We start from the raw sequence: 6550 nt of genomic DNA on the forward strand, positions 1-6550 counted from the left end.
ATTGCACTGAGGGGAATATGTGGCAGTCCGTTTGCAACTCTACCTAGAAGTGCTTTATGCAAAGTCTCTAATAACTTCCACATCTCCCTGTCTATGGGCAAAGTGCCTTGCAATCAGCTCAAATTAAAGTGCCTTCATTGAACCTGCTGATGCCAAGACAATGAGTGTTGTTGATTAACTGAAATGCTGAAAAGCAAAACAATTCTACGCTCTCCGGAGATGAAGCTCATTGATGTCAAGTTTTTCACATGCGGATAAAACGCACTGCTAATTAGAATCATTGCAACACACCACCCAGTAAATTAGACAGTTTATATGAATTGTGAATGTAGGAGGTGTTGAAGGGGAGGCGGATCAAGGAGGCAACACAAGAACGCTGTTTTGTGGCCTAGTTTGAATGAGACAATGTGATTCCAATTATCGTCTCCATAATGTTCTAATTCGTTTTGTAAACTGATTTTATTACTGATTTCTTTTATCCAGTCTTTGACTCAATTTGGTTGTGAAATAACGGCTCTTTCCACTTTGCAAATGTTAAAGAACATGAAGTTTTTGCTTTTGCATCCAATTTACTTCCCCCTCAGCCTCTGACATGACAGGATAAGGAATGAGTACAATCCTGGCTGAACCAAGTTGCCTGGAAATGTGTGCCAATAGGCATGACTTCAGCCACAAGGAGCTCTGAGTGCCTGTCACATGTGTCATGTTGACTCCACATCAGCAGCAAACCATCTGTCAGTAAAAGCACTTTCAGCATTACTTGAAGTATCTGCACATGTTTCGCTAACTACCTTCCAAATCTGGTCAAGTAAGTGAATTTATTTGATTTTCATTTATTCTTTTGATCTACCACCCTGTGACAAGACATCAATTTTGTGAATATAAAGCCAGGTTCAGCTCTTTCGGACATTACTCTCTGTCAATGTAGAGCTTGAAAAGACAACTTATGTTACAAAATGATATTGTCAGTGAATCTGTCAAGAAAATGTAAAAGTACACGCCGCAGTTTGCACAAAAACATACATTGCTGCTGTATTAATCTGCTCAGATTAATCTGTTTCACATCATCAGCCAGACATTATTCACGCCTGCTAAGTCTGGCACATCAACATGTCACGGTCCTCCCAACTTTCATGAATGAGTCACAGAGAAAAGCTAGAATCTAGACATCCATCAGCACTTTACAATAAAGTATTTTCTCTCAGTACTTTTTTTATGAGTGATAATCCATAAATAAAATTTAAGTACTAAAGAAACTGTTACATTACTGGCTGTCAAAGATGTAATTTATCTTCAGAAGATATTTGAACTTTAAACAACATCGTTAGTTTTAATGTTTTTTTTTCTTTTGTTTAGATTTTTTTTTTTTAAAGCAAAATACCTTGCTTATTCCATCTTTATTTTTTCTTGGACTTTTCCTGCTCAAGCATATTGATAACAACATACACTGAATGCATGTAAATCAACTTGTGTAACTCAGCACTGAGTTAAATGGATTCCAAGCATTGATTTAGAGTTCAGATCGATCTGTTTTAGATGATCACTAATAGAGTCCATGATTAAACTCAAATCCCTTAGGTTGTTGTAATGGCTGCAATTTTATCTGCTACACACAGAATCAGCCATAAAACCTGTGCATAATTTTAGTGTAGGATTTACACACTTTTTTGTCTACTTAAATGTTTCCTAACAAGTGAAATGTTTTGTACCCTTTCCAATGGCAATCACAGTGAAAGAGAGACCTCCTGAGTCAGGGAATTTGTTAAAGTCACTTCATATTATGAAATGCTTTAGTGACTTATACAGATTTGTGTAATTTCCAAAATCGGCCTTGTCAATGTTTCTTCATTTATTTAAACCAGTTTAATCTAATTGAACTTATATGTATCTTTAACAAGGAACACCTGATCAAAACAGCAGCAGCATAATTACAATAAAAATCAACAACACACACTGAAATTTGCTCACAAAAAATTTAGAATCCTTCAATATAACAAGAGTTTGAAGTTGAAGCTTTGACTATGAATTAATCCAGACCCAGAAACCTGAAAGCTATCTTGCCCAGTTCAGCTCATACTTTGTGGACAACAAATCACAAAACATCCACAGATCTATATTTCTAACTTCCATCTTTCCTTATCAAGTTAGGAGATAAGAATAACATATTGGCAAAGAATATGTGAGCAATCTAAATATATTTGGAACTAAATATGTTTAGAACTGGAGATTAACAATGGCTTTTGATTACTTTATTGCATCTATTGGTGCAATGCATCTATTTCTTAATGACAGATTTAATTAATTTTTTTAGGGTGTCCATCCCGACTTATAAATATTTCTTAAAATCAACCTTTTCTCTGAATTGTCGGCTTGTTTTTTCCTATTTATGCCGTCATGGTCTCCACAAATACTGATTGACCAGTGAATGGACCTTCCAGACACATGTGTCTCTGTTTCACAATCACTTGAGACACACTCACTGCATTCAAGTGATCTCCATTACATTCATTGTGAGACTACCAACCCCGACCGCCTGGACGTCTATTACATAAGTTACTTTATAACGGGTGCACATAGATCACTTATTTCGTATTTTGTATTATTATCATTGATTCATTTAGGAGGTGGATACTTTTTCATAGGCTTTGTAAATATCTTCAGCCCATGTCTTTAGATTCATAATTTATGCGTCACCAGAATGTTTTAAATCATTTCAGCCAAACAAGCTCTGAACACTTTATTGCCAAAAGAGCAGTGCAGCAACACTCGTCTGTAACCACACTTATTGTCCAGTATTTTGCGTGCGTACATTGCACATCATTTTACAGTCGTACAGTTTTACCCATGGGTATGGTTTGTTACATCCTGCACTTTTCCTGTGCAGATAACAAGAAAATGTTTTTCTTGGCTTTATGTTATTAGATATCCGCCTCTGTAATAATGAGTCAACACGATGACAAGAAATTAAGCTTGAATGTGTGGGAGAAGAATGTGTTTGGAGCAAGACTTTAGTTTGTCGCTCTGACTTTAGTCAGCTGCTGTCAAAAAATTTTCTCAGCCGTTTCTTGATGGGAACACAGATGGCAAATGAAATTATGAGGTTTTAGCGGAGATACATTGTAAGCACACACAACTAACACTCAGAAACATACAGAGATCACAATAATAACACGCTTCTGTCTCTTCCACTTGAAGGCCTAATAAGGGAAAGTCAGCGTAAAGCATTTTAATGTCATAAGCAGTAAAAAACAAATCTCACCTATTTGATGAGGTGATATCATCTCACACAGCAGGTTGTGTTTATGCTGTTCTTTAAACCCATTAGCAGGTCAAGATTGTTAGCAAAAAAACATCCAAATAATTTAGGAAGATGTGTATCTTCATGAGTCAAAATCAGCTCTACAATATTCCAATCCCTCTAGAAACTCAAAAAGACTGAAGCATTAGCTGACCTTGCTACTTCATATCATATTGCACCGTGTCATCTGCATGCTCTCCCTGTTCGTGTTTTTATGCTTCAAAAACGTGGCTTCTGGGTTAACTACTTGCTCTAAATTGACTTTAGGAGTGAGTTTGTGGATGAATGGTTGATCATCCTGTGAATCTCTTTGTTGCCCTGTGGTAGGTAGGGACCTGTCAGGATGTCTGCTGCCTGTCACCCAATGACAGCTGGGGATAGGCATCAGTCCACCCCTCCCAAACCCCCAACCACTCCCCAACCTCCTCCTCCTTAATCATGTTCAGGGCACATAGAGCACAGTTGTTTGGTGCAGAAATAAATGTTTAAGAGATAGCGTACACTGTGGACAGGTCGCCTGTCTGTCACAAGGCTAATAGTGAGACACACACAACCACACACACCTACTTGCACCACAGGGCAATTTGGAGCTGATGGCTGAACTAACATGAATGTTTATCTAGCTGTTAGAGGGGGATGGAGGACACTGTGAAACAATCAGGCTGTGTTGTGGAGCACAACTAAATGTAACATAAAAAGGCAGGGCTTTTTGAAGAAATCCTGTTGTGGCTTTCTGAGGTCAGCCAGTGCTTGTTTTCTTTAGCACTATGAGTCTGTGCATGAATGGATTTTTAGCCCATACATCCTATCAAATTTTGTGTTAAAAAAGGTCATTGAATATCAGAATTGGTTTGTCCATCAATGCTGAAAATCTTTAAGGATATTTAGATATTAATGATCACTTCCCACACACTGATGACGCAAATCCCCCACAGTACCATATCCCAAACGTTTGCTATTGGATTGAAATATGATGACTATTAAGCCCACTGGAGTAAAGTAAAACCACTACCATATAAAAAATAGGGTGATTTTAGGTGTGTGATATGATCCATTATTCTGCTGGAAGATGGGTACATTTGAGATGGTCGGCAACAAAACTTAGGAAGACTGCAGCTTTTCAACAATGCTTTGATATATTAAGGTGAGTCTTAATGTGAATGCTTTTTTGTTTTATACTTTTCAGTCACTTGTTCCTGTTTTTTATACAGAAAGCAATGTTGCTATTTTCTTTTCATCATAAACTTTGGCTCAAGCAGTTGACCTAGTCTTCATGCTTTGGTGATTAAAGAGTTTTTTACATTTATTTTTATTTTTTGCATGTTTTAGTAACATTTTAATAAACACTGAAGAAATGAAGACATTTCCTGAGAAACTGCCTTTATGTGTAGAACCACAGTCAAGCTCCGGTAAAAATAGTCCAGTTAATGAACAAAGAGTTGATTTTAAAGGTGATAAATATGTAAACCATGTAATGCTAAATGTGTAGATAAAAAAAAACACTAACAAAAACATCCAGTAGTGCATTCATAGACAGAACTAAGGAAGTATTACTGAGTTCAGGACAGTTCATGTCAGTTTCATTAAAACAATCTTAAGTCAGTGACCTCACCGCCAGGGGAAACAAGTGGTTACAGTATCCATCACAGTATTAACACTGAACCAAGACTTTGGGTGTGTGCAGCATATGGTGCAATGTGTGCATTTGAATGGTTTCATTATGTTTGTGTGATACTCAGTTCGATGCAAGGCTTGAGAGGGGCAGTGTGTGGATCAGCTGTTAATGAGGTTGTCACATCAGGGAGTCTCCTTTCTCAAGGGAAAAGCCTGACTCATGTACTAACTGGCTGGCCTACTTTTACTGGAACTGGAAACTGGTTCACAACTAAATCAACTCTTACATACAGTGCACACACACACATATAGCATCCAAAGGCCCAAATGCCCTGCAGATTTGCAGAGCTATTATTTGCAGAACTGCCTACCTAGGCAGGTCTCAAAGTTTATCTAAATGATTGCGAGTTACAATGTTTTGACTGAAATGTATTGCAACATTTGCCTTTTGCTTCACATATAGCAATGTTTGAGTCTCTTGAGTCACTCTTTCATTTCAGCCCAGAACTGAAAATTCAAACTTAGTTCAGTGCGTCACATATCCTTTCAAACACTCGTTGGTTATGCGGTTTGGACCAGACTCCCATCAGACAGATGGAAGATTGCAATACTGAGTAAACAAAAATTATGCATACTTCAACTGTGGATTAATAACTGTTTCAGTCCTAAAGAAGAACTTTTATGTATTCATGAATCGAGGATTTCAGTAGCTGTTAAAATTAAATACATAGGATTCAAAATCTGATGCCTTGTTTTGTGTTTTGCACATAATTAGGGCTCCATAAAGTGGTGCACAAATTAGCTCTATTGCCTCACAGAAAGAAAGTCATGGGTTCAAATTCTATCTTTATGGTGCATGTATGTAATAGGTTTGTCGTTGGTACTTCGGTTTCCACCTACAGTCTGGAAATATTGGATCAACTGAAGATGAAAAACTTCTAACGAGTTGTTCGTCTCCATTGTCATAACTGCTCTGCCCTCTTACCCATTGTCTGAAATATTTAACAGATCCAGAAATCAACACATTGTTGAATTAACGTACTAGAGACGCAGTGCTTAAGACTAAGGACTGTTTAATCTAGTACTTGAATAGTGAAACTGATAAAGTGGCATGTGAATGCATGCTAAGTCTCATTTTATGTACATCTACATTATTATTACTGCAGAGTTACAAAAATAAAGTTTTCTTCTGCCAACAGACTTCAGTTTTAGAACTATCCTACTTTGCCCCTTGACCAGATTTACAAATATGTAAAACCCAAACAAGTTTGTATTACCATAGTTTCTAGTGGTTGAGAGGTGCAAAGCACTCTCTACTATCTATGCTCAAAATTGCTTGATAGCTGATCGTTGTATTTCTTTTTCCATGTGTGTGTGAAACTAAAACACAAATAGTTGGCTGTAAAACCAGCATTCTCCTTTGGGCGAGGCAGTTTTACTAAAGAATTCACCCTCCTAGTATAACTTTAATGCTTTTACTGCTAAATTAGTGAAACCTGTTTATCCCCAAAATTATGAAGACAATGTGGCAACTCGGCATGAATCCATCAGTGCTTTGCTCAATCAGACATGACAATGTGGATCTGGCCTCAAGGAAATGTCTTTGCAATAACCAATAAACTGACTGAGGTGGACAGC

The sequence above is a fragment of the Poecilia reticulata genome, chromosome 2, assembly GCF_904066995.2.
Source record: "Poecilia reticulata chromosome 2, P_reticulata-male-v2, whole genome shotgun sequence".
NCBI classification, from domain to species: domain Eukaryota; kingdom Metazoa; phylum Chordata; class Actinopteri; order Cyprinodontiformes; family Poeciliidae; genus Poecilia; species Poecilia reticulata.